The 22,632-nt window shown below is 39.4% G+C and overlaps 1 protein-coding gene and 1 pseudogene across 3 annotated transcripts in view; both read left to right on the forward strand.

The window, feature by feature from the left end:
* Positions 1-12,200: 12,200 nt before the first annotated feature.
* On the forward strand, positions 12,201-13,174 carry LOC128566901 (ribosome maturation protein SBDS-like; annotated as a pseudogene).
* A 3,313-nt stretch (positions 13,175-16,487) lies between these two features.
* Positions 16,488-22,632, forward strand: part of FNDC3A (fibronectin type III domain containing 3A) — a 221,288-nt gene continuing 215,143 nt past the window's right edge. For 2 of the 3 annotated variants that reach the window (XM_053563739.1, XM_053563737.1), the window contains exon 1: positions 16,488-16,751. The gene's annotated coding sequence lies outside the window, so the exon portion shown is untranslated. Of the gene's footprint in view, positions 16,752-17,125; positions 17,393-22,632 lie in introns of those variants that run through there. The other variant, XM_053563738.1, reaches the window with a different exon arrangement.

A 22,632-nucleotide genomic window follows, 5' to 3' on the forward strand; every position in this document is an offset into this window, starting at 1 on the left:
TAGCAAATGCAAACATTATAACCTAATTGTATCTTCATATTAATCAGAAACAAAAAAAAATCATTAAATGTGAGACTTGTACATATTAAACTGACAGCATTTAAAAGTAGGATTTATCATGCATATGTGTATATGAAAAAACAAGTATAAACACAAATTACTATACGATAAATTTCCTGTAGTCATTGTACATCTTATTCTTAACGACTTTGTGATAAAAAGTATTCTGGATTTTATATCTGACTAAAAAATAAAGTAATATTTGTTTTCCTTCTTTGAAAAAAAAAAAAGAAAGAGAAAGTGTTTAAATCATAAGGCAGGAAAAAATCTTAAAGGGTGTAATAGGTAAAGAGTTCCTGATACAATGAACTTCTTGGAAACAGGGACGGCATTTTCTCTGTTGTGTGCCTTTAAGACTCCCTCCCTAGCACCAAGGACCAAATGGATGTCACCCTTTCCAGGAACTTTCTAGGGCACAGTGGCCTACAGTGAAATAGCTCCCATTCTTTAACCCCTATGGCACTTGTGCATACAAGACAGAATTCTTACTGGTTATTTTGCTGACTATATTTGCCCTCCTGAGCTGGGTTGCAAATGCTTTAAGGGTTTGAAGGATACAGGTTATCTCTTACATTTCATTATATTTTCCCCAAAGTGCCTCCCAAGCCACTGTTGCTACCTAACTGCAGGGAATTCCATTTCCACAAAACCCAGAGAAGTTGCAATTGAGTAGCCCTGGTAATCTGGGATGACTGTACAATTTTAGTACATGTTCTCTTTAGAACTACTTTAAATCCAATATTCTTAGTCAATGTCCCCTTTCTTCTTAAACCTATTCATAATTTCACGGCATTCTGTGTTCAGCAGTAGAAAGATTTTAGGAAGGCCAATTGTAAAATAGGCAAAACCAGACAGAGAAACCCTAACAAAGGATTCCCTTTAGTCCCAGACTGACTCTAGATAGGAAGCAAGAGAGTACCCAGACCTCCAGCCTTATCAGAGGGTGCCCCTACTGTACCAAGAGAGAGGAATGGTGAACGTTTAAGTTCATTTCTCTCCCTAACAACAACCATTTTAGTCTGTATCCTGATGGCGTAAGTTAGGACTCTGCTGGGCGATTCTTCTGTTCCACATAGAGTTGACAGATCATTTGGTGGCATAGCACTGGCCAAGAGGCCAATCCGGAGGATCCGAGTGGCTTCCATCACGGACTTGTGCCTTGGTGGGGATGGCTGGAAGGCTGGAAGGGAGAGTGTGCACCTGTACATGGCCTTGGCAGCGTCAAGGCCCATGACTGTCTCTTGTAAGAGCGTTCTTTCTCATGACTTAAAATCTTGTCCTTTGTTTTATCCCCTCAAAGTGTTGTTTAATTAAACAAGTAACAGTCTTAGAGGGAACTGTATCATTTTAAAAAGAACATACTTGGGAGGCGCCTGTGGCTCAAGGAGTAGGGCACCGGTCCCATATGCCGGAGGTGGCGGGTTCAAACCCAGCCCCGGCCAAAAACCACAAAAAAAAAAATAAAATAATAAAAATAAAAAGAACATACTTACTGTTACACTTTACTTTTTTAAAAAATATATTATTATTTTTGGTATTGTAAAGATCATATATCCACAGTCATGTAGGAAATGCAAGCAATACAGTTTACATTTAATGTAAAAAGCATCTTAAATCCCACCAACGGCAATTAATGAGGGCTATAGTAAACATCTTTTTAGGTAGTTGTATATATTACATATATAAATATATATTATCACATATATACACATGTACAGATAACTTTCATAAATAATGCAGTGTATGTGCGCTACTTTATTTATTTATTTATTTTTAGACAGAGCCTCAAGCTGTCGCGCCCTGGGTAGAGTGCTGTGGCATCACAGCTCACAGCAAACTCCAACTCTTGGACTCAAGTGATTCTCCTGCCTCCGCCTCCCAAGTAGCTGAGACTACAGGCAACCGCCACAATGTTTGGCTATTTTTTGGTTGCAGCTGTCATCGTTGTTTGGCGGGGCCCGGGCTGGATTCAAACCCGCCAGCTCTGCTGTATGTGGCTGGTGCCTTAGCAGCTTGAGCCACAGGCGCCACACCAATATATGTGCATTCTCACTTGATAGCATGTTATGACATTCTCTTTATGTCAATGAACATGTATACAGCATCCTTTTTAATATTTGTATATTATCATACAATATAAAATTATTTAATCCATCTCCTATTGGCAGATATAAGACATACAATTTCTTACCTTTAATGACCTATTCATAGGCATCAACTATTTCAGAGAAAGCCCAGTCAAAATATAGCCATTCATTTATTTGACCAAATAACTTGCAAGGCAATTCAAGTGGGGGTAGGTTTTAAATAGGTAAGTTTAGGGATGGAAATGCCAAATGGAATATATGTTTATTGTCTATTTTGGTCAAATAAATGACCAAATAATGGCCAGTTCTTTACTTTGTTTTCTACTGCATTATCATAAACTAACCTATGTTAACTAATGCACTAGCCATTGATAAGACTAAACAACCATCAGTCAGAATTTGCACTCTACTGCAGAAATCCAAAAGAGAGAGAGAAAATGGATCAAAGAAAATGTCTCTAGTATCCTATCAATACATTCTTTCATTCCTATCTTGTACCCATCTAATTATATCTCTACAGAAATATAGTCTAACCATATTTCTGGGTTATATTTACTTTTAATCCTCACTGTGAGTGATGCCTGTGGCTCAAAAGAGTAGGGCGCCAGCTCCATATGCTGGAGGTGGCGGATTCCAACCCAGCCCCGGCCAAAAACTAAAAAAAAAAAAAAAAAAAAACACACAGAAAAAGAAAAAAATCCTCACTGAGGTCTTGATTCTCAAATGTATGACCATCCCCCCTTAAATTAACTCTATTCCAAGAAGTCAACTTGGGCAAAGCACTACAAAGCTCTAGGTCTGAAATTTTAGACATTTTTGTATAACAGACCCCTTTGGCAATCTAGTAAAGCTTATGGAATCACTTCTAAAACTAATGTTCTTAAATGTATGAAATAATATACACAGAACAAAGTAAAACAATTGTACTGAAATACAGTCAGCATGTTTTTAAAATGCATAAAAAGCAAACGCATATAAATTATAGGCAAAGGTATATTAATGTGAGTGTTATTGTTGCTTAGCTTGAAGAAGTGCATTAAACAGCAGTCTTGGAGGACAGAGCAAAGTGTATGTCATAGTGAACATGAAAGCACATGCTTTGTTTTGTCTCCTTCCAAGTTCATGAACCTCCTGAAATCATAGTGGTCTCTGTGGATCCCACATTAAGAACTCCACCTAAGAGATTATCTAGTTGAATAGACTGCGAAGAGGACAGTGTTAAAATGTGAGGGGGCAATTTTGGTAATTGAGGTCACTGAGCATCCCCAAAAGGATAAATTTGCCAAAAGGCCTCTAACATACAGACATATAAAGTGTATAATATATAACGCACCTCCCAAACCTACCAGCTTTGAATTTAAGGTGCTTAGCTAAAGTCTTCAAGAAAGTATGAGTTGATGGAAGAGAGAGATATTTTTTATTATCGGTCTGTATCTATTTCAATTACTCTCTTGTTAAAGAGGAAATAAGAAGTTATCTGAATGAGTAAAATTAACTGGAAATCCAATCAGGTGTTTTATATCCTTTTCCTGATCAATAAGCATTTCAGACTCTTCAAAAGAGACTATTTTTAACACCAGGCATCATTCATAGGTCCTTAACTGCAACTTTTTGCATGCTATTCAATGGAAGATTACTACAATAATCTTTACAATTCTGCTCTAGAAAAATTTCACCCACAAGATCCAAATGTCATTATTAATAGGAGAATTAGATAGGCATTTTAAGTTTAATCAACTCAATACTTTCCATTACTCTTATAGTGTAGAGTCAAACTATTCGCAAAAAGACGATAAAGAAATCCCACCTTCCATGATAAAATGTTACAAATACTCAGGTACTTTCAAATTGTTATAGACAAAATGTTTTTTTTCCCATAGACAAATGTTTGCTTCCTTATAATTAGACTTTCAGTGGGAACAAGTTATTGAATATGCCTTTTCTGCACACTAGGTACATTTCTTTCCTTAATACCCTTTTCCCAAATAAGGTATTGGATTTGAAAGCAAAGTACTAACTAGTTTGAAATCCTCAGAGATTCAGTGGAGTTAAAGTTCTGGTTTAATAGACAATCCACATTCAAAGCACAGGCAGCCCCCAAGTTGCAAATGGGTTACATTCCAAAAGTTAATTTGAAAGTCTACTGTTTAGAACTTGCAAAGACATTTTGCCATGGAAACAAAGTTATAAATGACAGTTGAATTTCTCTGCTACCCCACAGAAGTCTATATAACCTACAATGTGTCTGAATCCAATTGCTTCAAGGAAAAGTTTGTAACAGAACATAATAGTTCACTGACAGGCTGATGAGTGGCCCACTTTACCCGTATCTCTCAATTTAGCGTTATTTGGCTTGTCGTTTTAATATTTCGTCATTGTATCTCCCAAAGATGTATTAGTCAAATAAGAATTCCTTTCTATAAAAAGTTCTTATTTCATTTCTCATAGTCGTGTAGACTATTTTAGGACTTTGATTTATCTTAAAGCAGGGAATAAATAGTCCTCTTTTGTGTGATCAAAATTCATTCTTTTCTTAGAAAGTTTTTTGCTTGTTTGATGACTATTTTTTATTTTGTTTAATTTATGCAATGTTAAAATGTCTTTTCTAATCAGTTGGTTTAATGGCAGAAATTTATAAGGAATTTTTTCTTGTTGTGTCTTAAAAGGTTGGTGATTTAAAGTATCTTTGGTAAGAACAGTGGCTTGACAAATAACAAGAAAAAGGACCATTAATCAACAAAACCAAATAGCTTTTTAACTTCTGCCATTTCACTTCCTTGACCTTTTATGAAAAATAAGTTGTTCTTAACTTCCTTGTGTAGCAATCAAAATTCTTCTTCATCTGGCCCAAACTTCTTTTCCGGTCCTGTGTCTTCATACCGCCCATCTCAAACTTTTGTCCTGGTTTGTTTCTTACCTCGGGATGTACTTGGCATGTCCCCGTTTTTATACCTTTGTTAGCTGTCTTTCCTAGGAGAGTGCTCTACTGGGACCATTCTATCTGAAGTCTAGTCTTCAAGATTCACTTCAGATATTACCCCTCCTGAACCAACAAGGAATAATGGAAAGAATATGTTAGAGTTACTAAAGAAAAATATATTCAATGGCGCTTGTTAAAGTGTGGTAAGAAAGACTTTATTTAGGACAATCACAATAGATACAGGGATCACTACAACGAAATCCTGCTGTAGGGCAGGGAGATTAGGCTCAATTCCAAATACAGTACGGGCAAGTAGAAATTTATAGCCAAGGATTAGTGTGAGGGGTCAGTGAATAAAAAATTACTAAGAGGAAATATCAGGGGCAAGGCGGATTCTGGCCAACCAAACCTAAGAGAATTTTTGCTGAGGATACGATCAGGGTGTTTAGACATCACACAGGTGATGGTGGAGAATGAGAAATCTGATCAGATTGTCAAGGTTGATCAGATATCAAGGATGGGGGTTCTTGTTAAATTGAATTAGCAGAATCCTTTCTAAAACTGGACTTAACAAGAAAGTGTACAGATGGGTCTAGCAGAAGATTCAGAAGTCTAGGTACAGTTTGACCAAGCAAAGAATCTTGGTCAGAGTCACAAGACGTAGGTGTGAACTCTAGATCTGCCACTTTCTTAGCTGTATAAATGTGAATGGAAGATTTACCCCTCAGAGCAACATTTCTCATCTACAGAATGGTATTTTGATAACAATGTTGCTTTGACTGTTAAATAAAAGCACAATAACTATCTATGATCATCCCATAGCAACTGAACATGTGTCAGTGTGAGCCCATACAGCAGATTTTATCTGAGCTGTTGGTTTCAAATGTTACATCTTTGAATATCTTTTTGGCATGAGTGTATTTTATTTCCTGAACCAGACATTTTAAATCTATCTCATTAAAATCTATTAGTCCCATTCCTGGTTAGGACTTCGGAGATCAGAAACCATGCGAGGTATTTCATTTAAGGAATTATTCTCATATATGCTGGAAGACTGAAAGAACAAAAGCAGGGATGCTGGGGGAAGCAGGGGCCACCTGCAGGGCTGGAGGGCCAGGGGACTAAGTGGAAAAACTAGTTGCTTAGAGAAGAGAAGCCTTGTGCAGTTAATACTCAGGTCTTGGAGGGAGATGTCATATGGCTGATGGTTATGCCAACAAGGGCACTTAGCTGGCTGGTGCTAGTAGCCATAAAGGGATATGGCACTGGATTATTGCCCTAGAATTTGAGCATGTTTGGGCACACTTATAACGTGGAAGGGCAAAACTACTTACAGAGGAGGAAAAAGAAATTCATCCTAAAGGAAGGGAGATATGAAAAGTTTTCTTCAAGATAAACTGCCCAATGTTAGAGTAAAAGGCTAAGCGGAACATGGTGTCTATTCGATGAACTCACGTTTGAATCCTGGAGCTTCAAACAAATTATATAATTCAGTGCTTTGCTGGGATTCACATGGGACTTTTGGAACAGAAGACAATTGCAACAGAGGATACCTGTTGAAAATTGTATCTTGGTACCGGCAATGGTGCCACTAAAGCCAGGAGTGTCAGAGCTGCAATGGGGGTGGAGTGTTGCCTTTGGAAGCAATAAGAAAAATTAACTTCGTCTAGAGAAAGAAGACAGTGGATGAATTAGAGGACTAATTCCTGGCGTGCTCTTTTCCTACAAGCAAAGGAATCAAGGCACTGAATAGGAAACATATCATCTTAGAATAATCTGGAAGAAATTTGAGTATGGATGGGGAAAGAAGTCTCAATACCCTTTGAGACTTCTCCTTCAACCCTATTTTTTTCTCTTAGTCTGCCACAGCTTGGGAAAAATGGGCTTAAGTCTTTAGCTTCTCTAATTTGAAGCTGAATGTTATTTAGTCAAGTCATAGTTCATAATTTTTTAACAAGGCTGTCTCTATTTTACTTTCTTTTAATAATTATAATTATTAGTAGTAATTATTTTAGGTTTTATCTTTGCAATAAAATAGTACTGGGCTTATCCCTTATATGTGCAGAGTAAAGAGAAAATAGGACCTTGATCTTTTAAAAACTTTGTAGGTAAAAATTTGAAATAAGAAATAAAATTAGCATTTCATTTTATTTTATTAAAAGTCTTTAATTTGTAAATGTCTTTCTCACAACTACACATCACTGTGCCTGTTTCATTTTACATTTAAGATGCTTAAAGTATGGCCCATAGGCTACCTTCATCAGAATCTCTTGGGGTGCCTATAAAATGCATTTCAAAATAACAAAAGCAACTTATTGTACAAAGATAAAATGCAATTTGGTTTAAATATTTACCTCTGAAATTTCAGGAAGAACTTTCTCAAGTTGGTGAATTACAACTGAATTTAGATTATCTGAATTTTCATTCCCTAATTTATTAAATTTTATTTTTATTTTGTCCAGATTAAAAATCTCATTGTTACCTTACTAAAGTGCTCTGGTTTTGAAGTTTGCTTCTTTGAGGGGAAAAAAAAAACAGATAGTTTGGGGATAATTTTTTAAATTTCCCAAGTCATCTTCTGCCTCATTATCCTTAGAGATGCCTATCACTTCCTTCTGTCTTTAAAATTGATTCATATGTCATCTGGTTATGCTGGATAATGATCGCAGTGTGTGCAATCCCAGAACTGTTACCAAAGCCTCCTAAAGTGGCACAGAACATCAAAGGGCTGTTGACAGTCTAAAAGACAACTATAGAAACTTTATTTTTTCAACCTGGAGAAATCTATTATTACCATCTATTATTGTATAGCCCCTTCAGATTGGGAAACTATTCAGTAAGTACTGGCCAGTAATCAAATAAGACTTTTCCCTTTTTGTCAGTGACATTGCCCCCAATAGCATTCCTTTGAAACCCTATCATTAACATTAACAAATTTAGACAATTAGGATTATCATTTTGTAATTAAGAAATTCCTTGGTCTTCACTATGGTTTCTTTATAAAGAAGAAACCATATAAAAGATATGAAAAATCCATGAGAAATTTTCTTCACATGTGAGTCAATCCTAGTTTATGTCACAGAGAGAAAAAAAAAATCTTATTTGTGAAAGTTGACTCTTGTTTAAGATGCTTAAAATATGGCCCATAGACTACCTTCATCAGAATCTCTTGGAGGTGCCTATAAAATGCAGATTCCTGAATCCAAATTTTGGGGTGAGTAGGGGTCATGTATTAGAACCAATGTATCTTAAACAAGCATCACAGGTGGTTTTTATTCATGTCAAGGTTTAAGAATTACTCCTCTAGTACAGAGTCAGTCTTTGGATTAAGAAATCACTTTAATGGACCTTCTTGGTTTTGAAATAAAGGCAAGTCTTCCAAGGCTATTACTAGATAAAAATGAGGACAGAAAACAAAGAGCTGAATTGCTTTGAGTAATAATAACAAGAATTTGAAAAGTATTCTCAGTGGCTTTAAAGGAAGGTGGTTTTATGGTTTTCCTGAATTTCCTAAAATTCCTGAAAATGTGAGATGGTTCTTGTTGGAGTCACGAACCATAAAACAAAGAACCAAAGGGGAGTCTGAGGAGAATGATGGCTTTGAGCAATTCTCTGTGGTAGGAATCGTCCACATTCAATGTCAAGTTGCTTCCTAGTCTGTGACTTCTTTCCTTTGCTTTTCTGGAAGAAGCTGTTCCAACCACTGGAAAGTACAGTCAGAAATGGAGACGGCAACAGGATCAGGAATTTGGAGCGAGTGTTGACCCTAGTCAAGGTCCTTCTCAAGTATTCCTGGAAATGTGGAAGAAGGTTCTAGGTTTCCCAAACCCCACAAAGTCACAATTAGCCAGGACACCCTAATTATTCATTGAGCACCAAGAATATGCCAGGCATTTTCATGCATTATGTTATTTAATCCTGCAAAATAGGTATTTTATTCTTAGTTTACAATGAAGAACTGAGGCCCAGAACGGTTGGATAATATGTCCAAGATCAGTCAGTTAGTAATAGAGCTGGGATTCAAGCCCAGATTTACCTGACTCCAAACCTCTCTTTCCTCCCCTTACACTTCTTCTCAGAGACGAATGCTTCTGGCTGCTCTAACTGGCACACCACTGGAAGTCAACCACTTCCACCTCCCTCTCCTCTTCCATACTTCCACCTGTCCCACAGCCAAAGACAGGGGCAACGGGGCAGTTGTCTTCCCTCTGGCTCTGGTCAGAGTTGAGGTCCCAGTGTTGTTCAGGGAATAGAGCCAGGACATCCCTTCCACCTCAGTCTGCCATCCCATTTCTCTCCTCTTCATTATCAAACATTTTCTCTAAACTTCCTAAATGGTCTCTCCTTGCTGTATGACTTCTAATCTTCTCTCTCTTCAATTCATTGTACTTTTCTACACCTGTGAAGGGTCTGAAATTTTGTTCTCCTCGGAAACTAGTAACTTAACCTACTACAGTTTCATGGTTGCAGGCAGAGATGTGGGTCTTTTGGGTGGAAGGGCTGTATCACTCACAGCACAGCAAGTGGCACCAATGTCATGCTCAGTCAGCTCTCTTCCTTCCCCGGTCTCCCCGGAGACAACATGGAGTGGCTCAGGTGGAAGTTGCAGCTATAGTGGGTTTGTGTCACCACTGAGGAGCCCTAGGCTTGTAAGATCCCCCTTCCCCACATCTGTTATTAATGTAATGTGTTGCAAGAAAACCTTCTCAACTCAACCTTTAGCCCAGAAGAAGACATATTTTTATTATATTGGATGGCAAACAAATGTGCCCTCTGCTCTGGTGTTTGGCATTATCACTATTTTCCAAGGCTGTTTGCTAAACAAACATCCTTGAGAAGATAGTCTGGAACAAAAGATGTTACTGCCTCTGTTCACAAGATGCACAGAAATACTCGAGTCTCATGGAGAAAAGTCTCCTAAGACATTCCTACATCTCTTTCCAGAGTCATACAGAAGATTGCTCTATTGAAAATGATCAATAATCGCCTTAATTTCCCAATCCGACAACCTTTTAGAGTCCTGAAAAGAACCTAAAAGAACAATATTCAAGAAATATCTATTGGGCATCTTCTGTGTGCTAGGCACCATGCAAGCCAAAATAGGCCTGGTCTCCGTCCTAAGGCAAGAGCCACAGACATTAACCCACTAGTCACGCACACTACAAAGAAATTAATGCAACGTGGTGAGTAGTAAGAGGCGAAGGTACATAGTTATAGGACAGCTGACAATAAGGCATCATAAACTTATCTTGGAAGTCAGAAATGTTTTTCCCAAGTATGTCCCTTTCAAGCTGAGACCTGAAGGACCGGTAAGAGATAAGACAGCTAAAACAGAGAATGTCATGTGTCGAAAGCCTGTGGCTGTTGAGATCACAGTATTCTTAAGAAACTAAAAGAAGGCCAGGAAGTTGTCTGTCTGGAAAGCAGAGGGAAAGTGGTGTGAGATGGGACTGGAAAAGGTAAGCAGGGCCGCACCTCACATGATCTCATAGGCCACCTTAAGAACTCTGGTCTTAGCCTAGAATACCATGAAGCTATTGAGGAGTTTTATGGGAGAAGTGACATAGTATTACTTTTTGAAACATTATTTTGGCTACAAAGTGGAGAATAAATGGAGTTGCCCAGATTGCATGCAGTGAGACCAAATAAGACTGATGGTGATTGAAAAAAGTAGTCAAATTAAAGACATTTTAGAAACAAAATTGCCAGGGGTTAGTACTACAACACACATGGAGAATGGAGAGGTGAGGGAGACATTAGGGATGACAACTAGATGTTGAACAACTGGATAGGTGAGGGAAATGGAAAACAAGAAGTATTCATAAACATGAATTAAATGCTGTAACTTTGAGACATGAAGTGGGTAAGTTAGTAAAGGACTTGACATCAGATGTGGAATTTAGAAGAATCTAGGCTAGAGGCACACATGTGGAAACCACTGGCAGATCGATGGTCGCTAAAGCCACTGGTGTGAGTGATGCTTCTTAGGCTGAGGGTTTGTAATGAAAATAACCTAAAAGAAAAGAATCTAAAACTTATCACTTAGGTTCTCTTCTGTTTAAGAGCTTGGGGAAAAATAAGGACACGTGTACTAGACTGTTTATTGCAGTTCAATTTACAATCGCCAAAATGTGGAAACAGCCTAAATGCCCACCAACCCAGGAATGGATTAACAAGCTGTGGTATATGAATACCATGGAATACTATTCAGCCATTTAAAAAAATGGAGACTTTACATCCTTCGTATTAACCTGGATAGAAGTGGAAGACATTATTCTTAGTAAAGCATCACAAGAATGGAGAAGCATGAATCCTATGTACTCAATTTTGATATGAGGACAATTAATGACAATTAAGGTTATGGGGGGGGAAGCAGAAAGAGGGACGGAGGGAGGGGGATGGGGCCTTGGTGTGTGTCACACTTTATGGGGGCAAGACATGATTGCAAGAGGGACTTTACCTGTAAACAATTGCAATCAGTGTAACCTGGCTTATTGTACCCTCAATGAATCCCCAACAATAAAAAAATAAAAAAAAAGAGCTTGGGGAAAGAGTGAGAATCAGCAAACGAATCAGAGAAGCAGTGTCCAGCAAAATAGGAAGAAAACCAAGAAAATGCAGTGCCAAAGAAGAAACGTTTAAGAAAGAGTGACAAAGTGTTGAATATTATTGAGATATCAAGACAGATGAGGACTAAAAATGATCCTTATTTAATTGATAAGGAAAATGAAAAGCTGAGAAGTAACTTGTTCAAAGAGAACATTCTTGTCCCTCCCTCTGTTCCCAGAGAATTCATACCTGCGAGGATCATTACATGTACGTTTTGCTCACTCCACCGGACATAAATTGCTGATTTTACTTGACTCAACCTGCGTCTGACAGCACTGCATATTGTTGACCACAGTCTCCAGGTCTACTTCAATGACATTTTTAAATTATCTGTTAGTCTGCTTCAACTCTGCCTGTACATGCAAGTATGCCAAAAACATGTTCTTTAAATATATGTTGTTGTTGTTTGGCATTATCGCAGTCCCCAGGCAAAGTCTATCACCGCGCCGCTGGCTCTGGGTCCTCTGGCAGGGCCGCCCGGGTCTGCTCGAGCTCCCCAGGCCCCAATTCTGTGAGCAGCCACGATGTCCATCTTCACCCTCACCAACCAGATCTGCCTAACCCATGTGGCCTAGTGCGGATGAAGCGCCCTGGGAAGCGCTTCGAAATCGCCTGCTACAAAAACAAGGGTCGTCAGCTGGTGGAGTGGTGTGGAAAAAGACCTTGATGAAGTTCTGCAGACCCACTCAGTGTTTGTAAATGTTTCTAAAGGTCAGGTTGCATAGAACGAGGATCTTATCAGTGCATTTGGAACAGATGACCAAACTGAAAGCTGTAAGCAGATTTTGACTGAAGGAGAAGTTCAAGTATCAGACAAAGAAAGGCACACACAACTGGAACAGATGTTTAGGGACATTGCAACTATTGTGGCAGACAAATGTGTGAACCCTGAAACAAAGTGGCCTTACAGGTTATCCTTACTGAGAGAGCCAGGAGGGACACCCACTATCCACTATCAAACCCAACAAGAGCACAAAACAGCAGGCTTTGGAAGTGATAAAGCAGTTAAAGGAGAAAATGAGGATAGAACGTGCTCACATGAGGCTTCGGTTTATTCTTCCAGTGAATGAAGGGAAGAAGCTGAAAAAAAAGCTCAAGCCACTGATCAAGGTTATAGAAAGTGAAGACGATCGTCAACAGTTAGGAATTGTATGTCTGATCGATTCAGGCTGCTTCAGAGAAATTGATGAGCTTATCAAAAAGGAAACAAAAGGCAAAGGTTCTTTGGAAGTGCTCAATTTGAAAGATGTGGAAGGAGATGAGAAATTTGAATGACGTCCTTCAATCTTACCAACCACAAAACACTAAAAAGCTTTTTGTTTCCGACAGCACTGTTTCATTTCTGTGATCTGCCAAATCCTTACTCACACTGACATTGTCTATCTTTGTGTTAACCGTGTACACAAAAAGACCTTCCTACATAAGTACTACACTATGGGGATGATTTAATTTTAAAGTGGAGTTAAAACTTAGAGCAAAAATGAAAAATCCAAGATAAAAGTCCAGAGGAGCATTTTGCTGCTGTCTCATGCCATTATAGCTTTTGTAAATGAAAGTTATTTGAGGCAGCTCTTTGTGGATAAAGTTAAATTTTGTACAGTACAGTGAGATTATTTGAAAGATGTGTCTAGAAAGATGTGTCTATATGACAAAAGGGGATTATTTGCTGAAAAAGAAAACATAAGGTGTCTCAGTTCTATTTAATGAAATTTGTGTATAGGGGTAACTGTCATGTCCTAACATTGGATGATGACTTCCTGATTATCTGAAAGAAAGACATGCAATTACCATGCAGAAATTAAATAATTTCCATTGAACGTGCTGTCAAACTTAGATTGTTCTTAGTAAAAAAAAAAAAGTCATTTATCCTAATTCTTAAAATTTATAATATATTAATATAGCTAAAATTATATGTAATCAATAAAACCACTCTTATTTTTGTTAAACTATGGCTGTGTTTCTAGCCAACTTCCTAACTCCCTTTGTTTGCTCTGCCTTTGTGGTATGGTTGGGGAGTTGTTAGGAGGATTAACTAAATCATCATGCCCAGTGCTTAGGACAGGGCCTGTTCTGATAAGCATCTCATAAATCTTAATTGACATTTGGGATGTAATTGTATTTAATTATTTTAGTATTTAGTCACTTGAAATGGACAAGGTACAAGTTTTTAAAAATCTGTCCTCAAAAGAGTTACACTTCTAGAATAGAAAAGATTATTAGTTAGAGATTCACTCAAAATAAACATAGATGTATTTGTAGACACCAATTTTTATTTTAAACTGAAAACAAAGTTCTTGACTTGAACAGGTCCTGGTTGGTTTTACAAGCACACAGAAGCTGCTACTAATACAAGTTGTCAGAAATGTCCCTTTTTCTTTAAATAACTTCACAGTATTTTCCCATACTACTAGAGGGACTATTCTTGTTTTGTAACATGGGAATGAGCCCTTTTCTGTGAATGTTGCTGTTTTGATGCAGTCCTTAAGAAGGCCCTTCAATGCTTCATTTTCACAGGCATAGTGTGTGGTTTTGTAAAGATGATCTAAACTTAAAGTCCCAGGAGATAATTTTAACCAATGAAGTTTATGCTCTTTCCAGCTTGAGGAGGTAAAGTGATGTTTCAGATTGAAAATCATTCTTATTAAGAATATTCAATAACTACTACATCTTAGATAGGAAAAGATAAGCAAGTAATACAACACTGCCTTAAGTTTTTCTGATTCTGATTAGTCATCTCTTCTAAAAGCTGGAACTTTGAGAAATGTTAAATATAGACTACGTGTGCGTCATGCTTCTGAACTTATAAAAAAAATTTTCACCTTATATTAATTTCATTACTCAAAGGAGTTAAAATTCTTGCTCATGGTCATCTTCCCAGTACCACCCTATAATGCATTATTTTAAGGATTGATTTGTTTTGCATTTTCAATACAAGCTAGTAGTACATGTCTATATATTTTGTCAGAGTAATGTTTCAGAATTAAGCCTCTTCTATCGGTACAGTTCTATTCTGTGAAGTTTCCCTTTTACCCCCCTACAGGATTATTTTCACCATCTTCTGGAACTCTATACCACATTGAAATTCATTTGAAAGCCTTGACTTGTCCCACCTTGTATTAGAGACAGCTACTTAAATAGTTCTTCCATGCTAAATTGTGAGCTCTTTAAGGGCCAAGGACTTAGACGTGTGTGTATCCCACCATGCTGTGGACCTGGTAGGTGTGGAATAAAAGTCTATGAAGTGAAAAATATATACATATTTGTATATACGTATATATATATATATATTTTTTTTTAATGCCATTTCTTGCTCTCTCCTCAGAGCAAACGAATCAGAATCTGCAGGGATAGATTGCAAGATTTTGTATTTTTAAAATGCTCCTGAGCGGAAAGTTTTGGAACTTACTAGCCTAGAGTTAAGTTTGGAAACCACCAGCTTAGTCTCTGACCAACCAGACCCGGGCAACAATATGGAAAAGCCACCCAGTTCACCCACATTCTGATAAAACATACTTTAAATATATATATACAGTTATACTTTAGTTATTCCAAGATCAGCTTGCCAGGAATTTTATCTGGAATAGAGCTGAATCTGGAAGTTAAGAAAAGGAAATATCTCTCATAGGGAAAGAAATGTTGATGAAGAGCAATGAAAATCTCTCAAGATACCAGTCCAAAGAGAGTCACTGTTCTATTCACTGACCAGAAGAAAAGGAACCTCTGATCAGTCATCACCTGGAGCCACTAGAAAAGCAGCCTGAGAGAGAAAAAGAGTAAAAATTAAACAGTAAAACAGAATAAGAGGAAGGATCAGAGTGGATAAAGAGGGATATGTAGAGATGAGAAGAGTGACAGAGACCAGAAAAGGTGATGAGAAGATTCCAAAGAGAAAAAAGGGAGCCCCCAAATAAGAATTCTATACATTTCGACAATCCTCTGGGATTAAAGCTACAGCCAGGGATCACATTTGATCAGTGATCTCAGTGATCCAACAAAGGATTTCATTAACCATTGTGTTAAGGATGTAGAGGGTAAGTGCTTTCCAAAGAGATTTCCCTTAAATGGTTTTCTCAATCGCTGTTTTAAAAGGCCGCATAATCAGAAGCCAAGTCCAGACAAAGAGCTCGTTCACGTCCGTCAGCACGTCCGAGCCCCGTCCCGGCCGCCGAGGACCAGGGCCCAGCCGGCCCGCAGGCCTCAAGGCGGCGCCCGCAGCAGCCTCGGGTGGAGGGAGCGTCCGCGGCGCTCACTCGGAAGTCCCTGGTGAAAATCAAGGTGCTGGGTCTCTACACCATCCGGCTGGGGAACAGACCGAGCCATTAATCCCCTTCCCTCCTTGTTTTCAATCGAAGTGAAACTCCAAATATTTTTGCTTGTTATCCAGATCACACAGAATCGGGGATTCGAAACATCCACCCAAGACCGGTTCGGGCAGCTTCCTAGCCCTACCCTAGGGGGAGTGTCTTGAAAAGCACCTGCCAGGGTTAAGTTCTGGTGCTTTCGGGAAGGGGCTGACTCGAGCGTCTCAGGGCAGCTCGGAAGCCGAGCGAGGGACCCGAGGAGCGCGAGGACCCCCCCTTCCCGAGAGGGCTCCCAGCCTGGCCTCGGCGGCTCCCATCACCAGCGAGGCTGAGCCGGGCCTCAGGACAGAGCCGGAGCCCGACCGGGGCGTCGGGTCGCCCCGCGCCCACTCGCGCCCGCGGCAGAGACCCGCGGTGCAGGGCGGGGGCTCCCGGGCTCGGCCGGCCGGGGGCGCCGTCGGCGGGGCTCGCGCAGCCGCACTGGGCGCGCCGACGCCGGGCTCCTCCTCCCGGCTCCGTAGTAAGCATGGCGGCGGCGGCGTTCGTGGTCCCTCGGGTGAAACAGAAAGCGGGAGCTACTCGGAGAGGGAGCGAAGAGCGGGGCTGAGGCGGCGCCGTCACTGCCGGGAAACACCTCCACAGTCAGCGCGCCAACGGCCACGGCGAGCCCGAGAGCTGGCTGTGCCGCTGAGGTAGAGCGAGAACGATCAGGACCCCGAGGGAGAGGCGCCGGGGGAGCCGCCTTCCTCTGCCTCAGAGCGGCGTGAGTCGGAGGTGAGAGCGCGGGCACCTCCTCCGCGAAAGGCGGGGGACACCGAGCTGCCCCGGCCGCGTCCCGCCCCCGAGCAGGCGCCGCGGAGACCGTTAGGCTGCGGCCGGGCGCCGGGCAGGGCTCGGCCCGTCGAGGAGCGCGGCCCCCGGACCCCCGCGGGCGCGCTTGGGCGGAGGGGAGCGGCCGGGGACGGGACCCGCCGAGCGGCCGGGCACCTGCCGGGGCAGCGCCTGGCCGGGACGCGCTGGCGGGGGCGCCATCCGGCCCGAGGGCGGCGGCGAGGGGCCGGGCGGCCCTGGGCTCTGTCCCCGGCCCGCGCCCACCCGCGGCGGCCAGGGGCGGGGGCGGGCGCCGAGCCCTCCCGGGAGCTCGCCGAGCTCCTGCGGCCGTGGCCACCCGGCGGCCGCCGAACTTGAACGCTTTTCTGCAGAGAGTTTCCCCCGCGCCTCCCGGGGTTAAAACCTCGAAAACCCGCCCTTCTGTTTGATGTGTGTGCTGCCGCCCGTACCTGGTGGCTCCTCTCCCCGGGTGAGTTAACCACCTGTTCGGCCGGGAGGTGCACTCGAGGCTGCAGCCCTCGCCCTGTTTAACAACCTGGATCTTCGAACTTTTGACACGGCTTTGGAAGGACGTCATGTGTTAGGTAAAGAAAAATGGACAGTTCATGTCTTCGTCAGGTTGTGATTTTTAGAAAGGGGGCTGTTTCAATGAATGTTCGTTGTTAAGTCGTTCTTTTAGGAAACTGTGAGCGTCGAAAGCCTGGGGATATTTTAGAGGGGAGGAGGAGTGTAGTGGTTGTGGGGGGCGCCAGGGATCGTGAATCAGACGTTTTCTTTTGTGAGATTGTACGCAGATTCCTTTGGGTAGCTTTGTGGCTGACCATCTATTAGCTAAGAATCACAGCCTGGCAAAGGTTTGGTTTTGTTTTCTTTTCTTTTTGGTATAATCCTCGTTACATGTTCACCATGGACTTTTAAAACTGAGCAGCGTGATTATTTTGCTTCTTACTGTGGTATTTTTACTTCTTGAGACCAAAGTGTGTGTATGTTTCAGTATCATGGAAATGAAATAACAGTTGAACTCTTGCTGTTATAGTTTATCGCTATGCTGTTAGCAGCACCAGTACTAAACATATGCCACTCTGGAGTTTCAGCCATATGTTAGGCAGAAACGAATTGAGTTTTATGGCTCCGATCTTGTATTTGGCAAAATATTTTGTTCTTGTGTATTTGCCAACTATGAATGTCTTGCCGTCTTGTAAGTTTTCTTTAAATCACCTAAAAATGTTCAAATGAAGTGAGTCCCTTACCTTTTTGATACCTTCTGGGTTGAATTAATTTCTCTTAAGTAATGAGATAAAGTGCTCTCACTGAAACAGATGGTGGGCCTAAGAGAAAACAGAGCTGAGGGATTTTTAACATCTTTTATAAAATATAACGTAAAATTTTGCTTTTAGATTTTTAGGCCGCTAATGATTCTTACTAATAATACCAATCAGAAGAAGGGATGATGATTTGGTAGGGAAAATCCTGTTAAAATTTTTATACTAGGTTTTATATTTAAAATTTTTAGCACTGTCACATTACATTTTGCTTTGTTTTCTTCTTTCCCTTTGTAGATCTTCTGTCAGTTTTCCGTGTCTAGGTTAACTGGAAAATTTTTTAGCCCAAGCTTTAGCCACCTGTATGCTTCTGAATTCACTCCCTCTTTTCCCCTCATGTCTAAATTCTCCAAATCATTGAATGTGAAATGATTGAACCAGGAAAAGTAAAATCCTGGTTAACACCGGTCCCACTTAAGTATAATTATGAGGGTAATTTGCTTCTCCCAAATTAATGTTACATATTTGAAAAAACAGATTCTGTGATAATCTTCTTTTCGTGACATCTGTTTCATCATTACTTTCCCTCTTCATATGAGTAATTGAGCTGATTTACTTTGCCACACATTTAATGATCACATTTTACTTGTCAAATTTCTGCAAGAAATGTTAAGCATATTTTATTGTTGATTAAGAAGAAAATTGTCCTCTTCCCTGACCAGCCGGACATAGGTAAGGGCTGATTCTATAAAACCTACAAAAAAGAAAAAGAAAAGAGGTCATGCATGATTCATGATTAATATTCTTATTGTCTTTTGTAATTTTACTTAAGTAAAAAGGATTTAATTTATAATTTGTCCATTTTTAGTTTAGACTCATGTATAATATAGGCTTGTTTAAAAAAATTTTTTTAATATTCATGTATCCAAGGCTGTGTACCTTTTAATTTTCCTACTTTTAAAAAATACAATTGATTCAAGTAACCAAGAGGGTTTTGTTTTTTTCTTTAAATGTTCTTGTTGCATTTTGCCATAAAAATGAGTCTGGATGGTATCTTTGCGAGTCATAATAGGATGTAAATAGGGATTGCCAATTTTATTAGCCAGGTAATCAATAAATGATTGGTGTTTTTGTTTTTGTTCCTTTTTAGTAAAATAGCAGACTGCAAATAAATTCACAATGTTATACATCCGAAGATTAACTACTTCAGTTCATCATGTTGCAAAACAAGCAATATGGTTGTCAATATGTATCAATGTCAAGAGGTGCTTGTTAAAAGGAAGTTAGTGGCCTATAGTGTTGAAAGGAAAAGTCTGTTCTTTTACATGTATTGTTAGCTTTGATAATTTTCTCACTATCTTTGGTCTTATTTTACTTCAGAGAATTATTTATTGGTCTCTATCACTTTTTCTTATCTTTCTGTTCTCCCACTGTTTGGATTTTGCTTGTCTTTAGTACATACTTTCTAAGTTTACAGTGTAGCCTGTGGTCTACAAGTTCCTTCATGGGTGTCATCTTTTGATATTTCCAATCACTTATCATCCATTACAGTCCTCAGGCTGTTTTTTTCTACAAGGTAGAGATGTGCACTTAAGGGATGGCACGAGCTCACAGGATGATGAGATACTCAGTCTAATGTGTTCTTTCCTTCAAGTGGTTTACAAACTAGTTAGGGATACTCGACTTATACAGAGGAAATTATAAGCAAAATGTATGAGATGGTGTTATCAAATTGTGTGGTACCAACTGTAATTTAAAGGAAAGCAGGCCAGTGAGAGTTAGGACAGTCCTGAAAGGCATTTGGAGGAAGTCAGAAGGATTTAGACAGCAAAAGGAAAGACATTCCCAAAGAGATTGACAGGCAGAGTTGGAAGTAGTAGCAAAGAGACCACTCTGAGAGCATCCAAGGACAAGTGTTAGGAGGAAGGAAAAAGGAAGGTTGGGTAGAGATTTTGGCTAAGACACAAGGCCTGGTCAGAAGAGGAATAGACAGGGCTGGACAAGACAGTTTGGCTCTATCATTAGGAACCTATCACTGAAAGAGCTATACATCTACGTTGACATCCTAATAGCTTAAGTATTGTGTATCAGGGATCACTTATATGTGTTGGTTTATATAGCTTAGGTCAGGGGTCAGCAAACTTTTTTTGTGGAGAATTAAATGATAAATATTTTAGGCCTTTTAGGTCATTTATAGTCTCCAGTGAATATTCTCTATTGTTTGTTTGTTTTTACAATCTTTTAAAAACATAAAAACCATTCTTAGTTCAAGGGCCAACACAAGCCATCTGTGAACTGAATTTGGACAGCAGGCTTAGTTTGCTGACTCCTGGCTAATAATTAGCTAAGTAATTGTCCATATAGCACATAGTGTGAAGTATCTTTTATCGTTTTGTCTACATGGTTGTTTGGTATATTTTGTGACTGTCACATATATTTTCCTTATGTTATAAAGAAAGAAAATGCACAGGAATAAGTACTACTGTAGCTGTTATTTTGTGGCCAAACCTCTAGCAAGAGCCTAGAATAGTTCTCAGAACAAGGAAGTGAAAGAAGAAAAGCCTCTGAGTTAGGCCTTAAGGAGTGAAAATAGCTGTTCCGTGGCTTGATTTAGAATTTGTGTAAGGTTACGTATACCAACTGCCTGTGCTCGTTTTACTTTTTTTTTTTTTAAACTACAGCTAGTCCCGTCCCTACAGTGCTGCTGCTCTCCTCTGAGTGACAACGGGAGCAAGCAGTAGGCAACCTTGTTTTTCAGAGGCGTCTAGGATGAGACAGTGAAGAGACAAACAGTGTCCTGCTGTTCCTTGGATGATAATTCAAAAGTCGAAATCTCCTCTGCAAGGGGAGTCACTGTGTTACAGAACAGTCTAATAACTGATATTTGCATTAATGAACTTGAATTGTGCAGATTAAGACATGGGAGAAGGACCTAGAAATCTCTTTAAAAATAGTTCCACTAAGATTATTTTAAGATAAGTTATGATTTAAATAACAAATATCAGTTATTTTGAAAATTCGTTTACATGAAGCATGTCTTTGAAGGTTTTACACATGTGTATTTCTAAGGCAATTCTTTCTCCTTCACGTTGTTGTTCATGTATCCATACCAGGTGAATAGTGGAGCCTCAGATTATGGGTGTATAAATCAACAGGTTGGGGTTCCTCTATATTTGGTGGCATCAAAAAACCAAGAATATAGCATAAAAGCATTCTTTCATTCAGTGGGTGTTAGTAAATACATTCTGTATAACAGGGTTAGTCTTAAGTAAAGATGTTTAAGATAGGGTGATGTCCAAGTAGAATCAGTGATGGTTCTTTTTTCTGTTAAAAACTTTAAAACAAAACAAAACCATAAAACTTTTGTACTTTTATTGTTAACATTTTTCATACTTTGTTAAGCGTATATACAATATTAAGTTTTAAGGCAATATAAACCTTTGAAACTGAATTTCAGCCTTCATAAATGGCTACCCATTATTACAGTTTTTTAAATTTTGCTCTAAGGAGAAATTTCATGCCCTCCCCCTTCTTTCAGTGCTTGAAACAGCCTCCATTCCAGCTGCTTCTGTTTGCAAAATAAGAGGTAAAGCTCCTTGGATGATAACTCAAAAGTCTAAATGTCTTAGTTACAACTTCACCATTTATTAGCTGTACGATTTCAGGTTAGTTTTTTCCAATCTTGGTTTTCCAGTCCTTAAAATGAAAATAATACCTATCTCATTTTCCTCACAAATATTGTGAAAACCCAAAGAGATGTCGGAAACCATGAGGATTAAAGTAGGTACCATATATTTTACAATAATACTATTATATGGGAAGAAAGGCAGCCTTTTTCATAAACAAATAAGACCAGAAATCTTGAGTTCAAGCTTTATCCCCCAAAGTTCTGTAAACATAGTATGTTTCCAGTAAACATTTAGTTTGCCCAAAAGTTTTAACTGCTCTCTTGGCAAAGAAAACTTGGCATTGTTATTCATCTTTCAGTACAGTTCATATCCAATGCTTCTGTCCCTTTTTGCAAGAGAAACTTCTATTTCAGACAACTTCAGCTGTTCTTTCCATAATGGGGTAAAAATATGCAAAATATGCATTCCTTATGGTTTTCTTTTTTTCTACAGAAAAAAAATGTTTTTTCCACAGAAACAAAACTGTTTTTCTACAGAAGACTATTACTGTAACTAATAGTAATAAGATGTACTCGAACTCTCATTGGATTTTAAGCCCTATACGTCATTATTTTTAAAATCCTACCCAGACCTGCCCGAGAGATGGTGGTACTCTCATTTTACAGATGAAACTTTACTTCTGGTTGCCTTCTAAATCTGTTCCTGCCTCACTTCTTGAGATCTCTTATGTGCCGTTTGCTAGAAATACAAACCAAGTATTATGTATACTTTAAAATAAATTTGGTGTAAATTCATCTAAATTTGATAAATTAGATTATGTGTTAATCAGCCTCTTTCAGAAATATTGAGCTGGGTTTTTTTCTGCTTTTCTTCCTCACAACCCACATTTTAATACTTATTTGAACAGAATACTTTTCAAAAGTTATGTGATTT

The sequence above is a fragment of the Nycticebus coucang genome, chromosome 15 (assembly GCF_027406575.1).
Source record: "Nycticebus coucang isolate mNycCou1 chromosome 15, mNycCou1.pri, whole genome shotgun sequence".
NCBI lineage: Eukaryota > Metazoa > Chordata > Mammalia > Primates > Lorisidae > Nycticebus > Nycticebus coucang.